Source organism: Malaclemys terrapin, chromosome 2 (genome assembly GCF_027887155.1).
Source record: "Malaclemys terrapin pileata isolate rMalTer1 chromosome 2, rMalTer1.hap1, whole genome shotgun sequence".
NCBI classification, from domain to species: domain Eukaryota; kingdom Metazoa; phylum Chordata; order Testudines; family Emydidae; genus Malaclemys; species Malaclemys terrapin.
In genome coordinates this window covers 252,950,460-252,963,634 of record NC_071506.1, presented here as the reverse complement: position 1 = coordinate 252,963,634, position 13,175 = coordinate 252,950,460, and the positions used below count along the sequence as shown (strand labels likewise).

Sequence of the window (13,175 nt, the reverse complement as noted above, 5' to 3'; positions counted from 1 at the left end):
CTGGTACCCAATACCCTGCTCCAGCCCTGAGCCCCCTCCCACACCCAAAGTCCCTTCCAGAGCCCGCACACCCTCCTGCACCCCTGCCCCAGCCCTGAGCCCCCTCCCACACTCCATACCCCTTGACTCCAGCCCAGAGCCCCCTCCTACACCCAAACCCCTCCTCCCCAGCCCAACCCCAGACCCTGCACACTCTCCCAGAGCCCTCACTCCCTCCCACACCCTGAACCCCTCATTTCTGGCCCCACCCCAGAGCCCACACGCCCAGCTGGAGTCCCAGCCCAGTGACAGTGAGAGTGGATGAGAGCAAGCGACGAAAGGAGGGGGGTTGGAGTGAGTGGGGGACGGGGCCTCATAAGGGGTGGGGCAGGGGCCAGGCCTCGAGGAAGGGATGGGGCAAGGGTGTTTGGTTTTATGCAATTAGAAAGTTGGCAACGCTAATGTGTTCCGATTCATTAAAAGTAGCAGAAAGCCAGAGTGGAAGGTACATTAGCAGCAGTTCCAGGCAGGCAGAAGCTCTGCAGTGAAGCAGAGAGAGAGAAGGAGTTTTAGGAATAAAACTCTTATCTGAATAAATTCCACTTCCCCATCCATTCTCCCTCCCCCAGCCTGGATTATCATTTTTTTAAACTATGTCTTTATTTAGGAGGTTTTAACAAGTTCACAAGTCCTAGACATGTAAATATCAGAGACAACACAACAATCTTTACAACAATGAGCTTTTGTTTAGAAAAAACATTATAGAATAATATAATCTTTGGATCTCTCTATTTACCATGTTACAGACTGAGCATCTTTACCGTACCCATGACATGTCATTTCTAGTGATTCTATTAAATTAAGTGAATTTTCTGATTACATACATTTAACAAAGTAGGAATGTCTATCAAATATTATTTAAAAAAATGGACAGTTGTGATGTTTAGATTTGTTTATTTTTTGGCAGGCAAATATAGTTTTGAGCACTGAATAAATAGTGACCAAATATCTAAGTCTCTATAGCAACCACCTCCCATATATTTTCGAACCATTCCTCTAAAGATGGACTATTTTTCTTTTTCCAATGGGAGGCTATCAGTAACCTAACAGCAATAAGCAGAGGAGAGATTAGTGAACGAAGGTTTTTGTTCAACGTTAGGAGAAATTGACCCTTGTGTGATTCCTTACTATGGTCAGATGACAGAAGGGAAGGAAGTCTCTATCACTGAGGGAAAGTAATTGGTCTAAAGTAAAGAGATCTGGTTGACTAAAAAAAAAAAAAATCCTGCCAAAATGAGAGTTAGCTGCAAGTAAAAATTTTCAATAGGAAATTTTGAAATTAAACAATTTTTGTTTTGTACTGCATGTTTTGGTTTGGTTTTCAATTTTTGGTATTTGGATTTTCAGCGTGTGTGGTATTTTCCCCCTTTGTTGCCCCTCACCCTCTTTTTCCCCACTGGAAATGTTTGTGGTTTTTTATTTGAAAAAGTAAAAAATGTGAGAGGAAGGGCTACTATTTAAAAACTTCATTTCTTTTCAAAATTTCCCACAAAAAACAGAAAAAAGTCAATGTAGTGAGGACAGAGTTTAAACAAGTAGGGAGTATTTCACTGACCCTTGCTGTATGACCTTCAAGCTAGAATTCAATGAGCAGACTGGGCTGAATCTTCTCTTACGCCTTTTGTAGTTAGAGAAATGGCTGAGACTTGCTAGTTCCCAGCCAGCCTCGCGTGTGACTCCAGGAGAGAAGGACAGCCTAGAAACCAGCAGCCCTTTGTGTCAGTTATATTTATATTCCTAGCATTTGACAAGGTCTAATGGAATCAGTATAAATACTAACATTCCCTTCTCCCAGCCAGAGAGAGTCCTATAGGGCCTGAATCAAAGCCCATTGAAGTAGGGCTGGCTGAAAAACAACATTTTCTTTTCGCAAAACAGTTATGAGGTTTCAACACTTGTTTTCATTCTAACATGGAAGGAAAATGACACCTTTTGAAACCTTTTTGTAAAATGGGGAGACCACAAGTTCTATAGGCCAGTGGTTAGGGTACCAGCCTGGGATATGGGAGCCCCAAGTTCAAGTCCCTACTCCAAGTTAGGCAGGGCAGAGACTTACCCCGCATCCCAAATTGGTACCCTAACTCCACTGGACTATAGAAAAAGAGTACCCCTTCTTTCTCAACATTTCTGTTTCAACCAAAAAAAGATTTTGTCAAAAATACTCCAATCAGCTCTACATTGAAATCAATGAGAGTCTTTCCATTTACTGCCAGCCTTATCCAAAGTCCACTATAATTAATTAAGCTGTTGAGATGATCTCTCATGGAAGGAGTGAAATAAGTAAATTCATTGCTTATATGTATTATTTTTTTCAATTATTTCCTTTGTAATTAATTTGGAGATAAACTAAGACAGTTACCCAGAGAAAGAGAATATCCTGTTAATACATTCCAAGGACTTACTAGGGTTTTTTTTTTGTTTGTTTTTGTTTGGCTTACAACTGCACACAACAAACTCATTCACATACAGACTAAATTACATGTATACAGTAGTGTTGTAATGTTGGCATTCCGTTTTTTTTTTTATAGATTGTTAAATGCTCCATTTGGGATCTTTTAGGATGAAAAAAACTGTACAAATGAAACTTATTATTGACTACTACTCAAGTCAGTCTTTTACAAAATCATTCACTACTTTAAGTGTTTACTGTCCTATTTTAAAGTATTTTTCAAACAGATTGAGATATGAAAATATAGTAAATTCCCAAATTAAATCAAAAGCCAGATTTTTAGAGTTGGTTATACACAATTATGTATTGTGTTATACAGGCAAATTTGTTAGGAATCACTGGCATTTGGAAGTTTTTGCAGTACACCTCTACCCCGCGACCCAATCTAACACGAATTCGGATATAATGCGGTAAAGCAGTGCTGGGGGGGGGGCTGCGCACTCCGGCGGATCAAAGCAAGTTCGATATAATGCGGTTTCACCTATAATGCGGTAAGATTTTTTTGGCTCCCGAGGACAGCGTTATATCAGGGTAGAGGTGTATTTCTGAACTCAATAAATATACCCCTTGTATATCTTTCATTTCTGCTTTAAAAATAAATATTTTGACAACAATCTAGTTTCTCTCTACAACTAGCTAACCTATTACTGTACTCAAACAGAATATGTCTTGCATCTACTTTCTACTTTTAAAAAATTAGGAGAAAACAAAGGGCAAGCAACCATCAATAATAGATCAATCTCATTAACAGAGAACATGCACAAGATGTCAGAAGACCAAGAAATCCCCAAACGTTTTCTTTTTAAATTCACCTGCCCCTTGATCCTTTCTGTTATACGAGTAATTAAATTTGTCATGGTATATTATGAAGATAAGCTGGTTTACATTTTAAAGCAGAAATTCTGTTCTATACCAGATACACCACACCTGCAATATTGAAACCTGAAACACTGTATCTATAGGTGAAGAACTCTGCTAGTGAAAATGCTCTCCCTGTGGCCAAAGTCACCAGAATGTCTCTCTCTTTTTAATAAAAAAATAAGAAAAGGAAAAAGGTCATCAGTTGCAGCTGCAGAAGATTCAATATGACAGCTCATAAGTATCACTGTTAAAAGTTTGTAAGTTAACCAACCCTATACTTCAAGGGACCTCCTGGAACACATAATCAAGTCCGTCCCAAGAAGCCATCTGCCCCCTGATGTTAAGGCATGTCATCTTCTCAGGCAGGCAGAACAAGCTACCAGATATGACACAAATCAGAACATATAACTGAAGGAAAAAACAACAAAATATTAAATATAACGCATATTTATATATGTATAATTGATTACCAGCAAACTAATTTGTCCAACATAGTGTCACATTTCAGTCTGCAAGCATTAGTTAGGTTAGCCATGTTCTAAGGCCCTGATTCAGGAAAACACTTAAATGTGTGCGGAAGTTCATCCCTATGCATGGAAAGTAATAAAAAAAGAGGAATGAACTGAGGTGAAGCAATTCAGCCATTTCCCTGCATTCTGCCAGAAGAGTTTTCTCCAGACATTCCATGGGTCTTTTTTCCATCTTTCACTTATGCTTTAGAAAGCTTCCAAATTTATCAGTGAACGTCAGCAGAAAGAGAAAGCATGCACTGAATCCAATGTATTATATTTATATGGCAACTTTAATCCCCAAGTATTCTAAACTAAAGCACTTTACAAATCAGACAGGCTGGAAAATGGAAGAAAGATTCACAAACATTTTCTCTTTTAAAAAAATGTGTCTTCTCTTCTCTCATTGTGCAGACACTATATGGATATGCAGACACTGATACATCTTTGTTCACATCGTACAACAAGCCCCAGCTACATCAAAGACTAAATTTTGATCTATGAACCCCCATGATTGCTGTGTTTCTCTGAGGCAATGCAGATAATAAAGCCCACAATGAAGTGCGTGAGAGCTGGGGACAAAAAACATTGTCTGCTGAGGGCATCCAGCTATGGAACAATCACCCAGAGAGACCAGGTGAATCCAGAGTCTGACCATCTTCAGGAAATGTTGCAAACATGAATCTTTGAGAGAGCATTTTCACCATAAGCGACACTCAAAATTCCAACAGTCCTTTTATTCCCATCCACTCCCCCCACAAAAAACCGCAAGCCCTACCTCAACAGAGATCTGACCCTGTAATGGGAGAAGTGCCAGAGACTCCGTGACGTCCACTAAGGACTTTGCTATTGCTAATGATTAATAGGAAAGGTGCACAGATACTAGCAATTAGAGCATAATAAATATATCATATTGCTGCTATTTTGCTGATACTACAGAAAGTCACCTTCTAGCAAATCCATAGGTGTTCATTCACAAATCCAAATGGAAATTCAGTTAAGTGAAGTTATCCTGAATCCACTCAGTTTTACATCAAAGAATCAAAGGGAAAGACTTATTAAGGTGTTGTAGTCTATCTGGTACAGTTCTATTCCCTACAAGGGCTCAGATATAAGACAGATAGGAACTAAGATTGAAAAGAACAAGCTACTATAAATTCTAGTAGTTCACCCAATCTAGTTTTACATTTCAGAAAAGCTGATGCTTCCGCAATTGTTTCTAGAAAATTGTTCCACAATGTAATAGATCTCATTGTTAAGAAATTCACCTTGAATATCAGGAGAAAATTCCTTACTATCTTTATTTCAAGCCATTTATTAAAATATCTAAATAAGGCTATAATACAATTATATATACACATGAACTGAAGCTTATAAGGCTAGGGCACAGCTTAATCTCTGGTATTAATGAATTTCACAGCCAAGGCCCCTCCACTGAAAATGCCCCATTACCAGCCCCTTTAAATCTGAATTTGGGATTGATAAACAGTAGCACTCTTACCAAACAATGTTGCCATGGAGAAGAGCTTTGAACAAAAAGGCCAGGACCTGGGATTGGTTTGGATTTGCAATGCAGAGTGTGGAGTATTGCATTATGTATTCTTATTGGTTCATACCACTTAGAAGACAGGATGCTATATATTGAACCATCTGTAGTTTCTAGATGTCAAAACAGCGTGAGGACAAGATATAGTGTGTTGCAGTAATCCAGCCCTGAGGTGATGAAAACTAAGCAGCTAGGTCAGCATCTAAGAGGAGAAGGATACAGCCTTCTGGGCAGCCAAAGGGTTTAAAACCAGAATTTCTTGCTATTAATGGTATTTAGGCACCCATGAAAAAGTTAAGAGTGCATCAGGACCCAAAAATTTTGGACCACCTTGTCAAACAGAGGACAGATGCCCTCTACAGAAAGTAAGGTCATGCATCTTAGTAGTGCCGCCACATGCTCTGATCTTCTCACCTCTCATCTCTCTCACATGACTGAACTTGAGCCAATTTACATATTTTTGATCTTGACCCTTATTTCTTTCATATCCTAGACCAATGATTCTCAACCTTTCCAGATGACTGTATCCCTTTCAGGAGTCTGATTTGTCTTCTGTATCCCAAGTTTGATCTCACTTAAAAACTACTTGCTTACAAAATCAGACATAAAAATACAAAAGTGTCACCACACACTATTACTGAAAAATTGCTTACTTTCTCATTTTTACCATATAATTATGAAATAAATCAACTGGAATATAAATATTGTACTTGTATGATACTTAAGCCTGTTTTTCATTTGTGAACCCTGTCTGACGCCCAAGTCCTGGGTGGCAGGGCTGAAGCCCAAGCCCCACTGCCCAGGGCTGAACCATGTAACTTAGCTTAGCAGGCCCCCCTGTGGCATGGGCCCCCAGGCAATTGCCCTGCTTGCCAACCCTAACACCAGCCCTGCACTTGCAACCTCCCTAAACCTTGGAGCCCCCCCTTGGGAGTCACAACCCTCAGGTTGAAAAAAACTGATCTAGATGAGTTGAGTACCCCCTGCAAGACCTCTGCTTACACCCAGGGATACATCTCAACCCCTGGTTGAGAACCACTGTCCTAGTTCATCATGGCAACTACATTGTCTATACTAAAGCTGGGTTTGTTTTCCTGATTAAATTCTGAACACTAGATTCCCCTAGAACATTCATATATATCCTGTAAACATTGTGCTTTGAAGAGTGAATGACACTATATCCAGTAAATATAGGATATTCACATTGTTGCAGTCATGCCTGTGGAAGTATTTTCTTTTGGAACTTCAGCTATTACTGCAGCTCTAACTTCCATCAGCAAATATAGGCATTTTAAGTCCACACACATCTTTTTAATAGGGCATCTTGCAATTACTTATATGAGAGCTTAAAAAGAGCCTATCTAAAGGCATATTGTGACTATACAGAAAATGAGGAAAGGACACAGTTGTGAGCTCCATTTAGAAACAAAGGAAATGGGTAATTGACTAAAAGAACGGCCATACTGGGTCAAACCAAAGGCCCATCTAGCCCAGTATCCTGTCTTCCGACAGTGGTCAATGTCAGGTAATCATCAAGTGATCCATCCCCTGTCGCCCATTCTCAGATTCTGGCAAACAAAGCCCAGGGACACCACCCCTGCCCATCCTGCCTACCCTGTTCTGTAGACAACAAGCTCAGTGTTTTTAAAGATATCCACCTACACTACAATGTAATTCTTCTAATGTACACTATGAATCTTGGTTCATGCTCATAATTCAGTACTGAAGAACATTTATGCAAAGTAAACTAGCCGTGCACAGAATCAATATACAATTTAGGAATTGTCTAATGTATACTATCAGTGCAGCATGCAAGGGCAGCTGTTCCATCTATGTAAAAGCTCTTCCCTTCTTCCAAGCTTCCACCTCAACTGAAATGTCAGACTTTGGTGTCTAGACACACACACACACACCAGCAGAATCTGCATGTAAAGCTGGACCTCAGTCCTGTAGGACCTCCAGCAGTCCACCACAGAACCACCATTGTCCCTGCCTCTGTTTCCCTTAGTTGATTCCAGGATGGAACCTATATCCAACAGTCTTTGTCTGTAACTCCAGTCCTCCAGCTGGATTACTTGAGTCTTTCCCCTCCCTGGGCTGAAAGGAGTCTGGCCCCCACCCAAAGTTCTACCAGCCCCTTTAGTGGAGCTCCGGTCTATAGTCCCAGGAGTTTGACTTTCATCTCTGGGCCTCCTCTAACCCCCTTTCTGATGTTGCCCCTTTGCAGGTTCCTCCCCTTCTGTCTTCAACAGGGCAGAAGTAAAGTTAAAGCAAAAACACAAAGGCAAATTCAAGTATTCCTGTTATTGTCCCCATCCCTAATCAGGGATCTCAGTTGTCTTTACCCCAGTCTGTGTGTGTGGGGAAGGTGGGGATAGATAAGGAGACCCAGGCCCCGCCCTGTTCTCTGGATTACACTAGCAAATAAGGAGTCAGTGAGTTAGGAAATTCATTATATTTAGGTTTCAGAGTAGCAGCCGTGTTAGTCTGTATCCGCAAAAAGAAGAACAGGAGTACTTGTGGTACCTTAGAGACTAACAAATTTATTAGAGCATAAGCTTTCGTGCATCCGAAGAAGTGGGCTGTAGTCCACGAAAGCTTATGCTCTAATAAATTTGTTAGTCTCTAAGGTGCCACAAGTACTCCTGTTCTTCTTTTTTCATTATATTTAGATATTAATCAATATCCTAGCAGTCCTATCCCTTTAAAGGTGTGGAACATCAATGGCCTCGGATTATCTTACTTTGGGGAAACTAATAATTCTTCCAGTGCAATCATTGCTACTGTGAACCCCAGAGCTGTTAAAGGGGACAAGAAGCTCTGTGTTTCTAATATAGGAGAAAGGGGAATGGATAGCTCTGGCAAGCTTAACTTGTATATTATAATTCCATCTCAGTGCAGTTCTGTGCATGTTCTCTGTTATATTGTTTGAGGGTCATTTATATTCTGATGTTGGAAATGATATTAAATGGTGCATATAAATGTATTTGTAACAGGAAGAAATTATTAGAGGTATAGCCTGGGGAAAATGGGTCATCCTGAGCTGATAGGTAGTTGACTCTGATTTTGTAACGAGCCCAAATTCAACAAAAAATAAAAAGTCTAAGGGGACAGATCCTCAGCTGGCATAAATTGTCGTAGCTCCACTGACAGAGCTATGACAGTTGACACCAGCTGAGGATCTGTCTTGGGGTCTTGTTTTGTTTGGGTTTCCTGTCCAGGGATTATGATAACTGTCTGGAGCTGATTTGTTGTACCAGACCAGTCAGCAATGGGACTGACTTCATGGGACTGGACCTGGCGATGCTGGAATTAACTCTGTAAAACATACAGCACACGATCTGGTGGCAGCTGAGCAGATGGAACTGACTTCACAGGCAGGGCCAGGCCACAGCCCAGCTGACTTCATGGAAGCAGACTTGGCAATAGCAGAGCTGGTGGACTGATTTCACTGGACCAGGATCTAGCACTAGCACACCTGGAGAAGCTGACTTTGTAGAATCAAACCTGGCAGCCACAGATTGGAGCTGGACCTGGTGGTGCAGACTTCACTGGATGGCAGTGGACAAGATCAGGAGAACCACCTCCTGGTGCCTACTTGACCACCACAGAGTCTAGCTGGATTAATGAGTAAGCAAGGTTTGGCGTAGGTGAGGATTGTGTTGTGAATAACAGTTCTGGGCCACCGACAAGCTGGCAATTAATTACTGAGAATGTGGAGTCAGCCACATCCCTCATAAGTTGTTTGTGTCTTGCTCATTTCATTTTTCATGTAAATAGAAGTTTATCTTGTTTCTCCCTCCCCCCCAATACAAGGTATTTGTGGTTTCATATTCCCAGGGATTCCTGAATGCTTGTCAGTGGGGAAGAAACACCTGCAACAGGAGAAAAGAGGATTTAAACTATCGGTTCCTAAACCTGGGAGTGGATAAGGGTTTTAGGTGAGCGGTCAAGCCAATCATTTTAGTTAGTTTAAAAAGGACTCAGACAGAAATGCACCAGGCCTTTATCACTGCTAACAACACCTGGCTGCAGGTTATGAGACTGCTATTTTACAGTATGATTAATTTTGGAAATTTTTAAAACTTCATTTTATTGTTAAGTGACAATTGTTTAAATATACTTTTAATGTGATGGTTGCTATAAAAGTTCACCGTAGTACTTTGGAATTAAAACTAACTTCCTCCTGGTGATCTTAGTTCCTAACTTATATACTGTATACCCATCATCTCTCTGAACGGGGATGCAAATACTACACAAACAGCCTCTGTCATGATAGCCAGGCACTTCCACTTCCAGTCAGAACTTGGCAGTATAGAGAAGAATGAAAACAAAATATAACAGAAGAATAAGCTAAGCTGGTTTCTGTGGAACTACTCATAAGCCCCAATTCCCAATAAAGTAAATGGAACTCCAACAAAGCACCTAAAGACATGCTAAATATGGATAGTTTGGTGAATCAGGGCCATAGTGCATAAAATTAAATACATGCATAAATTTTTGCAGGACTGGGGCCTTAGCTGGCATTTCTTGACTTCTGAGTACCTAATTGTGCAACTTTAAAGGTTTCTGAATCTATATTTTTTAATTGTGGCAGTACATAGTCCCTTAAAACTTTACATGAACAAATTATTTTTTCTAAAATATCTGCCTTTGTATTCACACCTTTGTGAATCACAGCTGCTCTGCTTCCCACACTGATCCGTCTCAATGGATTGGAGCAGTTTTATATCTCAACCATAACAAGGCACACATCTTCTAATATAATAAAGATTGTTCTGTTTGCTTTTAAATACATTTTTTCTCAGCGTCTAGATATTTTAAACTTTCCAACAGCTTTTATTTCATTTTTATGACTTTTCCTCTTGACAGAAAATACATGGCCAGTTACCAGCTCCATTCTTTCATTCCAATTTTCTGTCATTACCCAATGTAACAGACAGCTTTCTTATGCAAATTATCATTGTTCTCAGTATGTTTGCCTGGTCATAGAGCTCCTCATTTCATGTTAATTACACAAGATTCCCCCCCAAAAAAATGCATGCTGTACCAACAAGATAAAGGACACAAAAGGAATCCAAGAGAAAATTCAGCTGACTGACGGGACAAGCAGTGGGACATAATTTTTCAATTTCTACTCATTGAAAACACTGCTCAAAAAGGAAAAAGATTGTTCGCCAATTCATTGCTGCTTTTTAGATTTTTTTCCTTTGTAAGAAGTTTATTTAGAGCAAAATCAACATTTCTTAAGCCAGTAAAACTATAATTGAATCTGTCTTCATCTAATTTAATGAAATGGAATGTTCAAAGACAACTCTCTGTCTGGGAAAAATGTCTATTTTGTCCCATGTCTTACTTCTGAAACACTCTTTATTCAGGCCTTAAATATGGCCTACAAATCTGGAAAAACTGGGCTTGTGCCCTTTTCTGCTTCCTTATGATGTATAAAGAAAGCTGGACAGGAATTTTAGAAGTGGAAAGGACAGGAGATGCTGGTTGAGTTTTTCAATATTAAAAATTCAGGTCCTATCTGGGGTTGTGTATACATTTGACTTTTTGAGAAAATGCCAATCACTTACTACGCTACCATGGATGCAGCTTCACTACTACCAATGGTAGTGAAAGTGGGAGGTTCCCATTCCTCCCCAAAAAGTCTATAATATATGTAATAAAGTAGATGTATTTATTATTTGTTTTACAATAGTATCTACACACACACACACACACACACACATACCCCTGGTCAGTATTGTTTATGTGAAAGAGTTAAAAACTTCCACATCCCCCTCTTTATTAGGCTTATAAAACTTAATATAGGTTTCAATGAAAGGAGGAAAAAAATGTCAAAGCACACTGTTAACTGAATGGGAAGCAAACTATTTTGTTTGCTCCACTTCAGGCTTGGAATCTGGTTTAAATTCACAAGGAATGTTTCTCTTAATGATATTATCTATTTAACACAACCATTAGAAGACTATAAAATTACCATCGGGGTAAAACCTCATAGAATTGGAATGGAGTTATTCCGCTAAATTAATATTAGGCAACTCATATTGCTTTCAACAGACTTTTTTCATTAAGAGAAACTTTATATATCCAATCAAGTCTGTTGTCTGAATCAATCTAAACAATTTCAGTAACAGTTCAGTAAAAAAGCAAAATTTCAGAAAAGACTCTGTCAGAGACAGAAGAAAGAGAAAAAAGTTTTACAGCTCATTCTGAGATTTCCTGCCGAAGTAACTGTCTTGAAGAACGTGACACGCACTTTCCTACCTCTGTAACTGTCAGATTCAGTAGACTGGGCAATCGCTGTTCAGGAAAGCCAAACGCAAACCTATTTATGGACAGTGGCTGAAGCTATTAATTTCAATACTGTGGTATGCTGTATGCACATGTAGATCTTCCCAAACTAGCTAGTAAATATGTGCAAGCTTCTATTCATTTTTGAGTAAACTGGAAGTTTTCAAGAGAGTGCTGTGAACAAAACAATAGTAAAACTAACAGGAATATTATATGCGGAAATGTTTGCAATAAGGGGAACGTGGCAAGTTTATCAGGGCAGCATATAAAATGAAACTGTATAGGGTTACCATACGTCCATTTTTTCCCGGACATGTCCGGCTTTTCGGCAGTCAAACCCCCGTCCGGGGGGAATTGCCAAAAAGCCGAACATGTCCGGGAAAATGCCGGCCGGGCACTTCCCCTCCCGCGGCGGCTCTGTTCCTCCCCTGACTCTTCGGCTCTGTTTAAGAGCCGAGCTGCCCGAGCGCTATGGGCTTCAGGCAGCCCCCTTGCCTCCGGACCCCAGCCGGGCACTTCCCCTTCCCGGGCTCCGGCGGCGCAGGGTCCGGAGGCAAGGGGGCTGCCCGAAGGCGGTAGCGCTCGGGCAGCTCGGCTCTTAAACAGAGCCAAAGAGTCAGGGGAGGAGCAGAGCCTCCGGCCGCGGCGGCTCTGCTCCTCCCCTGACTCTTCGGCTCTGTTTAAGATCCAAGCGCTATGGGCTTTGGGCAGCCCCCATACCTCCGGACCCTGCGCCACCGGAGCCCGGGAGGGGAAGTGCCCGGCCGGGGGCGCAGGGTCCGGAGGCACAGGGGCTGCCCAAAGCCCAAGCACTACCAACTTCACGGTTTGCCGGGCAGCCTCCAGACCCTGCGACCCCGGCTGGGCGCTTCCCCTCCCGGGCTCCAGCTGCGCTGGGGAAGCGCCGGCCGGGGGCGCAGGGTCTGGGGGCTGCCCGGCAAACCGTGAAGCCGGTAGCACTCGGGCAGCCCTTTTCGCGTGGCTGGGAGTGGGAGGGAGGAGGGGGCGGAGTTAGGGCGGAGTTGGGGCGGGGAAGGGGTGGGGGCTGGGGGTGGGAAATGGGCGGGGCCAGGGCCCCATGGAGGGTCCTCTTTTTTTCTTTGTTAAATAGGGTAACCCTAAAACTGTAGGAATGCCAGAGACAGGCTATAAATTGCTGGGACATGTTCCCATTTTTTTTAAACCAAAACTTTACCCAAAGGTACCCAATTAAAACTTTCATTAACTATCAGCATTTTGGACACATTTATTTCAAGTAATCATCAACCATGTGGGCTGTCTGCAGATTTAAAACATCTGTCCTTCCTAACAGGATTCAAATACATTTAGGCTGAGATTTTCAAACATAGGTGCCTCATGTTAGGTGCTTAAATCCATATTAAAGTGCCTAAATAAATGGCCTGATTTTCAAAACTGCTGAGTATCCAACAGTTCTCACTGAAATCAGCTGGGTACACAGCACTTCTGAAAA

At 41.3% G+C, this 13,175-nt stretch overlaps 1 protein-coding gene across 1 annotated transcript in view; it reads right to left on the bottom strand.

Moving 5' to 3' along the window:
* GPR158 (G protein-coupled receptor 158) overlaps nucleotides 1-13,175 on the bottom strand; it is a 336,112-nt gene that overhangs the window by 155,695 nt on the left and 167,242 nt on the right. The window lies entirely within an intron of this gene.